This window comes from Bison bison, unplaced genomic scaffold (genome assembly GCF_000754665.1).
Source record: "Bison bison bison isolate TAMUID 2011002044 unplaced genomic scaffold, Bison_UMD1.0 scf7180017864533, whole genome shotgun sequence".
In the NCBI taxonomy this organism is placed as follows: Eukaryota; Metazoa; Chordata; class Mammalia; order Artiodactyla; family Bovidae; genus Bison; species Bison bison.
The window spans coordinates 19801207-19813504 of record NW_011495082.1 but is presented as its reverse complement, the minus strand read 5'-3'; positions in this window follow the sequence as shown (position 1 = coordinate 19813504).

Here is a 12298-nt window from a genome sequence, read left to right as displayed (position 1 = left end):
TGCATACAATGGAGTATTAGTTCAGCTTAAAAAAGACGGAAATTCTGCCATCTTTCAACAACATAAATGAATCTGAAGGATATTCTACGAAGTAAAAGAAGCTAGTCATAGAACAAAAAACAGTACATTATGGGCCACCCACTGCAGTGTTCTTGGGCTTCCCTGGTGGCTCAGCTGGTAAGAGTCTGCCTGCAATGCAAGAGACCTCAGTTCGATCCCTGGGTTGGGAAGATTCCCTGGAAAAGGGAAAGGCTACCCACTCCAGTATTCTGGCCTGGAGAATCCCATAGACTGTATAGTCGGACACGACTGAGCAACTTTCACTTTCACTTTCCACTTATATAAGGTATCTAAAATAATTAAACTCATAGAAACAGAGAATATAATAATGGTTGTGAGTGTTGGGAGTAGGGAAGATGGGGAACTGTTGTTCCATGAATGTAACATTTTATTTATGCAAAATGCCAAAGTTTTAGAGATCTGCTATACAATATAATGTCTATAGTTAACAATGTATTATTGTGCATTTCAAAATTTGTTAAGATGTTAGAGCTCGTATTAAAAGTTCTTACCACTTGCACAGAAAGAAACTCCAAAGCCAAAAACCAAAGGAAATGGACCTAAGAAAATTTGAGAGGCTTGGATATGTGTGTTACATTGATTTTGGTGATAGCTTCATGACAGTTCACACATGTATGTCCAAATTCATTAAATTTTGCACATTAAATATATTTAGTCCTTTATAATAAACTATTCCTCAATAATGATGCTTTAAAAAAACAATGTGAAGATGAGAAAATAAGCTACATTTTGAGGAAAAACATTTATAAACTATGTGTCTGCCATAGGGTTAGTATTTATAATAAACAAGGAACTCTAAATATTCACCACTGAAATATGGATAAGAGACACGAACAGACATTTTGCTGTAGATATTTAGCATCAGTAACTACCAGGAAAAGGAAAATTAAAAGTACAAAAATATATCACTGCATACTTCCAAGAATACCTTTAAAAAATAGTGATAAAAACAAATGCTGGTGAGAATATGGAGAAATTGTATCATTCAGACAGTTCTTGTGGGAATACAATGATACAGCCAATCTACAAAATAATTTGTCTCTTTCGTCTAAACTAGATATGGAACTGCTATAGAAAACAGCAATTGCTTTCTGAGACATTCATCCTAGAGAGAGAATTTTTGTTCATGCCAAATTCCATACACATTTTCATAGAAATTTTATTTGCAACATTCATTTTATTTGTAATGTGTAATATTCTTTGATTTTCTTCCAAAGGTGTATGGATAAGCAACTGTGTATTAGAAATGCTGTTGTTTAGTCACTAAGTTGTGTCCAACTCTTTGCCTTCTCATGGACTGTAGCAAGCCAGGTTCCTGCATCCTCCACTATCTCCCAGAGTTTGCTCAGATTCATATCCACTGAGTCTGTGATGCTATCTAACCATCTCTTACTCTCCCATCCCTTTCTCCTTTTGCCTTCAATCTTTCTCAGCATCAAGGTCTTTTCCAATAAATTGGATCTTTGCATCTGGTGGCCAAAGCATTGGAACTTCAGCTTAAGCATCAGTCCTTTCAATGAATATTCAGGGCTGATTCTTCATTTAGTATTGACTGTTTGATTTCTTTGCACTCCAAGGGACTCTCAGGAATCTTCTCCACTGGCAAAATTCAACGTATCAATTCAGTGATACTCAGCCTTCTTTATGGTCTAACTCTTACATCTGTACCTGACTACTGGAAAAATATATATATAGTTTTGATGAGGCAGATCTTTGTCAGCAAAGTGATGTCTCTCCTTTTTAATATGTTGTCTAGGTTTGTCATAGCTTTCCTTCCAAGGAGCAAGTGTCTTTTAATTTCATGACTGCAATCACCATCTGTAGTGATTTTGGAGTCAAAGAAAATAAAATCTGTCACTGCTTCCACTTGTTCTCCATCTATTAACCATGAAGTGATGGGACCAGGCGCCATGATCTTAGTTTTTTGAATGTTGAGTTTTAAGCCACTTTTTATCACTCTCCTCTTTCACCCTCATCAAGAGGCTCTTTTTTTTCCTTTTCACTTTCTGCCATAAGGATGGTATCATCTGCGTATCTGAGGTTGTTGATATTTCTCCCAGCAATCTTAATTTCAGCTTTTGATTCATCCAGCCCAGCGTTTCTCATGATGTACTCTGCGTTGAAGTTAAATAAGCAGGCTGACAATATGCAGCCTTGTCTTACTCCTTTCCCTATTCTGAGCCTGTCAGTTGTTTCATGTTAGGTTCTAACTGTTGCTTCTTGACTTGCATACAGGTTTCTCAGGAGACAGAGAAGGTGGTCTGGTGTTCCCGTTTCTTTAAGAATTTTCCACAGCTTGTTGTGATCCACACAGTCAAAGGATTTAGTGTAGTCAATTAAACAAAATAGATTTTTTTCTGGAATCCTCTCGCTTTATGATGTTGGAATCCAATGATGTTGGAAATTTGATCCCTGGTTCCTCTGCCTCTTTGAAACCCAACTTTTACATCTGGAAGTTGTCAGTTCACATGAAGTCTGACTTGAAAGATTTTGAGCACAACCTTGCTAGCATGTGAAATGAGCACAAATACAGTAATTTGAACATTCTTTTGCATTTTCTTTGTTCGGGACTGGAATGAAAACTTACCTGTTCCAGTCCTGTGGCCACTGTTGAGTTTTCCAAATTTACTGACATACTGAGCGCAGCACTTTAATGCGTCGTCTTTTATGATTCTAAATAGCTCAGCTGGAATCCTGTCTCCTCCACTAGCTTTGCTTGTAGTAATGCTTCCTAAGGCCCACTTGACTTCATGCTTCGGGATATCTGGCTCTAGGTGAGTGACCACAATATCATATTTGTATGTATATGCACATGAACCAGTGAAAGTCACTTCAGTCGTGTCCACCTCTTTGCAAGCCCATAGACCGTAGCCCGCCAGGCTCCTTTGTCCATGGAATTCTCCAGGCAAGAATACTGGAGTGGGTTGCCATGCCCTCCTTCAGGGAATCTTCCTGACCCAGGGATTGAGCCTGCATCTCTTATGTCTCCTGCATTGGCAGGCGAGTTCTTTACCACTAGCTCCTTATACAACTCCGCAATAAAAAGGAATAAACTAGGTGTGTGTATCAATTTGAATGAATCTCTAGGGTATTATACTAAGTAAAAAATACTGATCTCCAAAAGTACACATAATGTGCGGTTCCACTTATATAACATTTTTGAAAGAAGAACTGTTTCAAAGTGGAGAACAATTTAGTGGTTGCCAGTAGCAGGAGGAACATAAGCATGATTAAGAAGGGGCACTAGAAAGGATCCTGGTGATACTGAAAATGATTAATATCTTGCCTGTGTAAGTTTAGTGTAGAAATAGGTACATATACACAAATGAAAAGAAGTAAAACTGGGGAAATCTGAATAAGACTAGGGGGTTTAAAAAAAAAAAAAAAGACTAGTGGGTTATACTAAAGTCAATATCCTGATCTTAATACTATAGTATAGTGAAAGTCCTCAGTTGTGTCCGACTCTTTGCGACCCCATGGACTATACAGTCGATGGGATTCTCCAGGCCAGAATACTGCCATGGGTAGCCTTTCCCTTCTCCAGGGGATCTTCCCAACCCAGGATCGAACCCAGGTCTCCCGCATTGCAGATAGATTCTTTAGCAGCTGAGCCACAAGGGAAGCCCAATATTATACTATAGTTTTGCAAAATATTACCACTGGGGGGAACTGGATAAATATGGCTTCTCTATTTCTTATAACTGTATGTGAATCTAAAATTAAATCAATATGAATTTTAATTAAAAAAACATAAAAAGTACATTTGAAAACCAAAAAGTAAAAATTAAAATGCATTTAGTTGTATTAAAGATCTATTGATTCAGTATAAGTAACAAATGTTTCACTCTCTTTATGTACACTCCAAAATATCATTTGTTAAGCCATATGCTCTTCAATTACAAATCATTTTTTTCCTAAGAAGTACAAAACTTAATGTCTTCAGTGTAAGTAACATTTTTCATCACAGTTGCTCTTGCATACATTGGATTTAGTGAAAAAATATATGCAATTAAGAACTATGAAATCTGGAGCTATAAAAAACTGACATAATTTCTAAGGCAAAAATAAAATAACTGCTTTTGTCATTTTTCAGGTATTCCCAAAATGATGCATATATTTTTTGAAATTCCATTTTTGATGAATATAGGCCAATTCATTTGTAGAATGTTTCCAGTTTATTTTTTATGATGATTGCTTATGATCTGATTCAAATTATGCAATTTTTGAAGGATATCGAAGTCTTGATTTTTTGCCTAAGTATATTTTATTCAGGAGACCTATAGTGTTGGTTTGACCCAACACTGTTAATGTTGTCTTTGATCACTTTGATTGTTAGATTCCCCATGATTAATTATAATATGTCCCTTTATATTGTAATAAGTAATTTGTATAAAGATAGTTTTGTGCAATATAGATATCTCTCTTCATCAACATTTCACTGCACCCACACTCCACCTGTACCAATTTGCAGTCGTCTTCAGAAGAGATTTTCCTGTTTTACTGATCTATGTTAGAAAAAATATTGCTCCTTAGATTATAGAACTTAAATACACATTGTGTGTACATATATATACATATACATATATATGTATAAAGGCTTGCTGGTGGCTCAGATGGTAAAGAATCTGCCTGCAATGCAGGAAACTCAAGTTCAGTCCCTGGGTCAGGAAGATCGCCTGGAGAAGGAAATGGCAACCCACTCCTGTATTCTTGACTGGGAAATCCTGTGGACAGAGAAGACTGATGGGCTATAGTCCATGGGGCTGCAAAGCAGTTCAGACACAACTTCATGTCTAAACGTCAACAACAAATTGGCTTTTTACAATTCTGACTTGTGCATTTTCCAAAACTTAAAAAATAGGAAGATTTTATAAAGTTTTTTGATACGGACGCTGGGGAAAGAAAAAAAGGCAACTTTCTTCTAAAATGTAAACATTACTGATTTCTGTAGCATAATAGGGTCATGCAATCTTATTCGTGTTTGTGTAAAATGTCTGAAAATTAGGGTCAAAATTAATTGGAATTATTTGAGGCAACTTTTCTTTTCTTTTTTTTTTTAAACTACACTTTAACGCAGTATTAGTCACTCAGTCATGTCTGACTCTCTGCAACCCCATGGGTGCAGCCTGTCAGGCTCCTTTGTCCATGGAATTCTCCAGACAAGAATACTGAAGTGGGTAACCATTCCCTTCTCCAGGGGATCTTCCTGACCCAAGATTGAACCTGGGTCTCCTGCTTTACAGGCAGATTCTTTACCATGTGAGCCACTAGGGAAGCCCTTAATGTAGCTGGGGTAATTAATTTACAAAGGGTTATGAGAATGAATATGGCATTACTTCAAAGGATACACAGTTTAAATGGGAGAGATACGAAAGAGGGAAAAAAAAAATTGCTTCATCTCTGTGTGATAAATTCTTTGTGTGAGAGCATTGTTCAAGTTGCAATACAACCAGGAAAGGAGGCTGAGGGAAATGCTCCGAAAATGCTGAAGGAGAGAACTCAGGAATGTGAATCACAGGAGAAGTAATAATACAGGAAGGAGGTCATCGGGTACTTTTAGGAAGAGCATTTGCAGTGGCTGTCGGGGAAGAAATAATAGTTAAGATGGAACATACTCTTCTTGGTGAATTTGGGTGGAAGAAAGACATAAGCTGTATTTATAAATTTGTTAAGTGTGATAGGAAAACCAGCTAGTCTGTGGCTTCAGGTGGACTGAGCCAAAAAGCGTAAGTTGAAGAAAAAATTTTTAGAAATTTAAATGCTTGGAGTGCAATATTTCTGGAAAGATTAGATCAAAATTACAGGAAGGACTTTTTTTTTCCTTCCGGCATACGAAATATAGTGAGATACAGATGCAATTAAATTTAAGAGACTTGAATTAAAATATATTCTCTAGTATTTTTAGTTTTGCCTTTACCTCGGAATCTCTGCCACAATTGATTGTCTTTTTCATTCCTCCCGCATACTCATTCTTTCCTCCTCCCTTCTCTACTTCCTCATTATCTTCTGTTCCTGATTTCTCTTTTTTTTAATCCCCTGTTCTAATCGGACTCTTCTATCCGACTAGCATCTGATTAATTATTGCCACTCTCCTTTCAAATTCACATTTGCACATGAACCTACCCTAAAAAATTTTCCTTTTCTTTTTTTCTATTCTTCTATCATTTGACTTCTGTGTTTCTTCCTTAGAAAACATCTAACTACCATGCCTCCTAGACTGCTGAAGATCCAAACGGAACTCATGAAAGGAGATGGCTGAAGTAGGCTGAAGGGTGTGCCACTCCTGTAAAATCAGCCTCACATAGCAGTCAAGACTTTATCTCAAATGGGGCCTAAAATTGGAATCAGAAGGAAAATCGTAAACCAGGTGTTAATAAATACGAGTGTATCCCCTAAAAGTAAGTTAAAGTGTTAGTCACGCAGCCGTGACTGGCTCTTTGGGACCCCCATGGGCTGTAGCCCACCAAGTGCCTCTGTCCATTGAATTCTCCAGGCAAGAATACTGGCATGGAGTATTTTGATTGTCATTTCCTTCACCAGATCACCAAGATCTTCACCAGGTTAGATCTTTCTGACCCAGGGATCACACCTGGGTCTCCCGAATTGCAGGCAAATTCTTTACCATTTTATAGTGAACAGCAGGAGTTTGAATAGTGTTATCAGCTTGTATGACGTCCCTGGTGGCTCAGATGGTAAAGAGTCTGCCCACAATGTTGGATACCTGGGTTCAGTCCCTGGATTGGGACGATCTCCTGGAGAAGGAAATAGCAACTCATTCCAGTATTCTTGCCTGGAAAATTCCATGGACGCAAGAGCCTGGTGGGCTACAGTCCATGGGGTCGCAAAGAGTCAGACATGACTGAACGACTTCACTTTCTTTCTTTATCAGCTTGTATGAACTTCAGTGGAGGAAGGTTTTGGTTTTTGTTTGCTAGGAAAGTGTGGAAGTTTGCTGATCTAGATGGGCAGCAGGAACGTGGACTTGCAGTCTGACTGATGAGGTTGCACGAGAGAAAGAAGAACCTATTTTTCAGAGAGCTGTTGCGATACTGTGTTTGGGATGAGGGTGTAGTTTTCTGTTAGTGCAAAGAGGGCATGAAAAATAGGGATGCCCTCATAGTTCTCAACATCTTCCCCATGAAACCGTGTTTCCAGAATTGGCAGAAATTCTAACAGGCTGGCCAACACTTGTCTTCAACTTCCAGAGCAGATGGAAGCTATCAAACGTTTCAGAAAAAATCAGGATGTGGACTCTGTGGGAAAAGATTTTCTGTTTCTTTTCCCAACATTCATCTCCGAGGGCATTCTACTGTATCACTACACAGTAGTGGCTTGCACACTGTGTGACTGGAGGAGAATTTATTCTTATGCAGGAGGGGCCACAGTAGAGAGGGAGGAGATGAAAACGCAGGCCTGCTCTCCTATACTATTCGGAGTAACTAGAGTTACAGAGTTTAAAGATGAACTGCTGAAAAGCAAAGAGGCCCCGCCTGCCCTTATAAACCCCTGCCTTCCTTTACACTTAGTCCCCTCTCAGAGGTCCCATTTAAAGCCAGTTGCCTTCACAGGAGACAATTAGACTCCCTTGCTTTGCCAACTCAAATACATGTTTTAACATATGGTAATTTAGATGCTGTTGCTTGTCTCCTTAAATATCCTTCTAAGACCATTTACTGTTTTTATGGCCAGTTTTAATGTGCTGCCATGTTTTTGGTGTTGGCTGCCAGATAACTATTTTAATACTGGCATAGCTCTTGCAAGGAAGCAACCTGCTTCATTATTATTAAGTTATCTCTTTTGCCAGTAAGTTCTGACTGGCTCAAAGATTATGTTGTAGAAGAAGAAGAATGTCCTTTCACAATCATGGTTGCCTCCTTGACTTTTCTCTGATAAACTTGTTTTGTGTTATCTCGTTTGCTTTGTAGAGCTTTTCTTCCAAGATTTCATTACAGCCAAGGTGACAAGGATTTTGTTGTTGTTGTTTAAGCAAGTTGGCATGTGCTAAATTGCCTCCGATAGAAGAAGAACTCAATCAAAACTGACATTGTCTGTCTAGTGTTTCACTGAAAGCCCACTAGGTTGTGATATGTTTTAATGTTTAGACTTCAGTTCTGCAGTGAACATTAAATCAAGAACTCTGGCTTGCATACCAATTCAGGGAATTAGCACAGAGCTTGGAAACTCTTGAAAATAAGGTGTGACCCTTCTGAAGATAATTCTGGCTTCCAGGCTTTCATGGAGGATATATTAATTCATTAAATTATTCAAGCATGCTGCATACAAATGCTGACAGGGATTCAAAGGTTTGTTGTCTCCTATTAATCACTTTATTATTCATATCATCCTTTCACTAGAGGCATTAGAATGCATTTGATTAATATCTCATTTCTATTGTTCTTATGAACAATGTTCACTGGGTCTGCTCTAGAGAACTTTGTTTCCTTTTAAGTAAATGTGAATAAAACAAAAGATGATTACCAAATCTTGGTGTTGTTTTCTGCGAGTGCACAGTGTCTCCTGACAAGCATGGCTGTCATGCCTAATTCAGCCTGAGCCTAGGATGGATGATGGTGGTGTGTGGTGTCTCATCTTAACCTGACAAGAGACGAAGACTCATTGATCACCTGCCTGAAGGCACATAGTAACACCTCTGAGTGATCCCTGGCTACCTCATGGTTCTTCCATTTGGTCTCCTTTCACAGAGAGCCCATTCATTTGGTCTGAATGTCAGATCAAGGGGAACTGCTTCTCTTATCCATGCTTCGAATGTAAAGGGAGATGAGGGACATTTTAGAAGTATCTTAAAGCCTCGAATATTAAACTCACTATTGCATATATTCCTTTCTCTAATGTTGAAGGCAAACAAACCATTAGGTAGTTCTTAATGGTTTGTATGCCAACTATTTTGCTTCAATTTTTAAAGCATAGATTATTTTAGAACCTGTTTTGATTTTATTTAGGAAAAACTCAAATTTGGATGTGTTTCATGTACAAATCTTATGGTCTTTGAACATTATTATTAGTGAATGTGTTGAAAGAGAAAAATACCATTTACTATGAAAAAGGAAGATAAGCAAACAACGCCTGAAGAATGACAGAAAGAGTGCGCACGGAAACACGCCTCTTGTTCAAAAATATTTTCTTGCAAGTTGCTGATATTTTTTCTCTAGCTCCTAGATGCAGCACTTAATTTTTTAATACAGATAATTGCCCCTGACATTTGGGTCCTGCCTTCTTTCAAATGCCTGTCTCTGCATCCCGTGTGGTGAGCTGTTCACCACAGGAAGCTGCGCAGAACATGCTGCTCAGAGCTAACTCCTCAGCATCCAGATGGCTTGATCAAGGTCCTTTATAAGCTTGATTGCGTGCACCTTTCCTAGCATTTATTGACCCTGCTGCTTTCCTTCTGTTCACTGCGTCGCCCTTATATGCGTGTTCATTTTCCGCCTTCCTGAAATTAATAAATAATCAACCAATTGGGCGGAAGATTGCCCCCACAGTAGTCAGAGCCATCTCACTTTATCCAGATTTCAGTTTTCTGGCTGTCTTAGTTCCATAAAATCTAGCCATGACCAATCCCATATTGGTTGTGTGAAGGAAAAAAAAAAAAAAGTCATTGAATGAGAGCTCACACTTACAACTGAGGGCATGTCAGCAGATTATCAATACTGTAGGAGGAAGAGTAAAGATGGGTTGCTGGGAGCATTGCTGTTTTGTGCACATGACTTCATTTTCACACTACTGTGACCCTTTTCACACTACTGTGTGTGTTAGAGGGAGATGGGAAGAAATAGGAAGAGAAATGGCATTTGGGGAGAAAGTGAAAGTGAAGTTGCTCAGTTGCGTCCAACTCTTTGCCACCCCATGGACTGTAGCCTACTAGGCTCCTCAGTCCATGGAATTTTCCAGGCAAAAGTACTGGAGTGGGTTGCCATTTCCTTCTCCAGGGGATCTTCCCAACCCAGGGCTTGAACATGGGTCTCCCACACTGCAGGCAGACACTTCACCATCTGAGCCACCAGGGAAGCCCAGAAAAAGTTTCGAATCTTGCCTTTGGCACCTATGACATTGGGCGAGTTAAACTTGAGTTTCATTTCCTTCATTTGTTAAATAGAGAAATATTACTTGGTCTGTTTAAAGGTTTTGTGATTTCATCTGAAGTTCCTGATCCTACATATGACCTCAATAATTGGGATTTTTATTTCCTTTTCTTTAACTTTATTAGTCCAAGTTCTCCTCTCTTGAGATGTTTTCCACCTAGACAATGGGAAGGATCCAATAAAATATGTTGTGTGAATCTATGGGTGAATAAGTAAACCTTGATATTGCTTCAGAGAAACGCTTAAGTTCTGTTAAGATGCCTTCATAAATCCTAATATTTCTAGTAAGGCTGCTGCTGCTGCTAAATCGCTTCAGTCGTGTCCGATTCTGTGTGACCCCATAGACGGCAGCCCACCGGGTTTCACCATCCCTGGGATTCTCTAGGCAAGAACATTGGAGTGGATTGCCATTTCCTTCTCCAATGCATGAAAGTGAAAAGTGAAAAGTGAAAGTGAAGTCGCTCAGTCGTGCCCGACTCTTAGGGACCCCATGGACTGTAGCCCACCAGGCTCCTCCATCCATGGGATTTTCCAGGCAAGAGTACTGGAGTGGGTGCCATTGCCTTCTCTGCTAATAAGGCTAGTTATGCAGTTTTTTTAGAATTCAGCAAAAATTGGAGAATTAAATTAGAATTAGGCTCACAGATAGCCAGTCAGGTACACAAACAATAGTAGAATTTACGAGCTCACAGATTGAGGAGAGAGAAAAGCTGAACAACATTTGAGTGTGACCTGTTCCATAGCTCTCCGTGTCATGCTGATTCCGTTTGCTATTATATTACAGAACAGATTGGCATTCAGATAGATAGACGCTTTGAGCCTTAATAGAAAAGTAAAATTATATGAAACTCATTGTGTTTTAGAAGGCATAAATGTGTGTAATACGTTTCAGAAATATTTCTATTAAGATGGTTACTTTCAAGTGCTTGAAAAGTTTAGCTTCAGTTATCTGTAAAATTAACGTATGTATACAGATCATTCCCCATCGGTGTCAGATTAATAGTGTTCTGCCTATTATCACTACCACTCGTCCTCTGCTTCCATTTGGCAGTTTTCCCCTCCCGAAGTAGGTTACAGTGATGAATAGGTTTTCTAAGGAAGGCTCCTTTTAGGAAAGGTAAGAAGAGCTGCTTTAAAATTAGCAAAAGCTATCCTAGAGCTATTCCAGGTGGTCATTTAAACTTTTATATTTCATTATGATGTCAAGGAGTTTCCCAGGCTCAGCCTGGCATCGGTACTGTGGTATAGGTTTGTAATCTGAGCCAGACATCTGTGAGTGAACTCAACAAGCCCCGGGGCAGGAAGGCTGGCATTTTTCCACCTGAATGCCTATTTAAGTAAAAGCAACACAGAGGAGAAAGACAGGGTAATCTGTTTTCTTTGTAATTGGTGTGGGCTCGAATGTATGCAATTTATAAGCTAGCTCTAAGACTGTTCATTTTCAAGAAGACAATGCTTCCACATAATGTAGCAATCATCGAAGAGCTGGACGATACAGTAACGTTTTAACTATGTGAATAGTCTAAATTTTCCTTATAGCTATCCTGCATTCTGTAGCTCTGCCCTTCCAAACAGACCTCCGCATCCTTTACCACACACATACCTAAGGTATGTGGCCATTTCCTTGCTCTCTTGGCTTAGTTGATAAATGCTTTAAAGTATATTCAAATAAAAAGCAAAGTCTCAAGTTCCTTTTAATGACTCATTGAGTGAAAATGATTTACAGATGGACTGATAAATATTGAATATGAAAAGAAAAGCCAATTATAAAAATCATACATATGTTAATATAGACTCCCATATAAATACAAAATTAAAAATTTGTAAGAAAGTAAAAAAGAGATTAATGCTATCTACAAGTAGATGGTGACTGCAGCCATGAAATTAAAAGACGCTTACTCCTTGGAAGGAAAGTTATGACCAACCTAGATAGCATATTCAAAAGCAGAGACATTACTTTGCCAACAAAGGTCCATCTAGTCAAGGCTATGGTTTTCCCTGTGGTCATGTATGGATGTGAGAGTTGGACTGTGAAGAAGGCTGAGTGCTGAAGAATTGATGCTTTTGAACTGTGGTGTTGGAGAAGACTCTTGAGAGTCCCTTGGACTGCAAGGAGA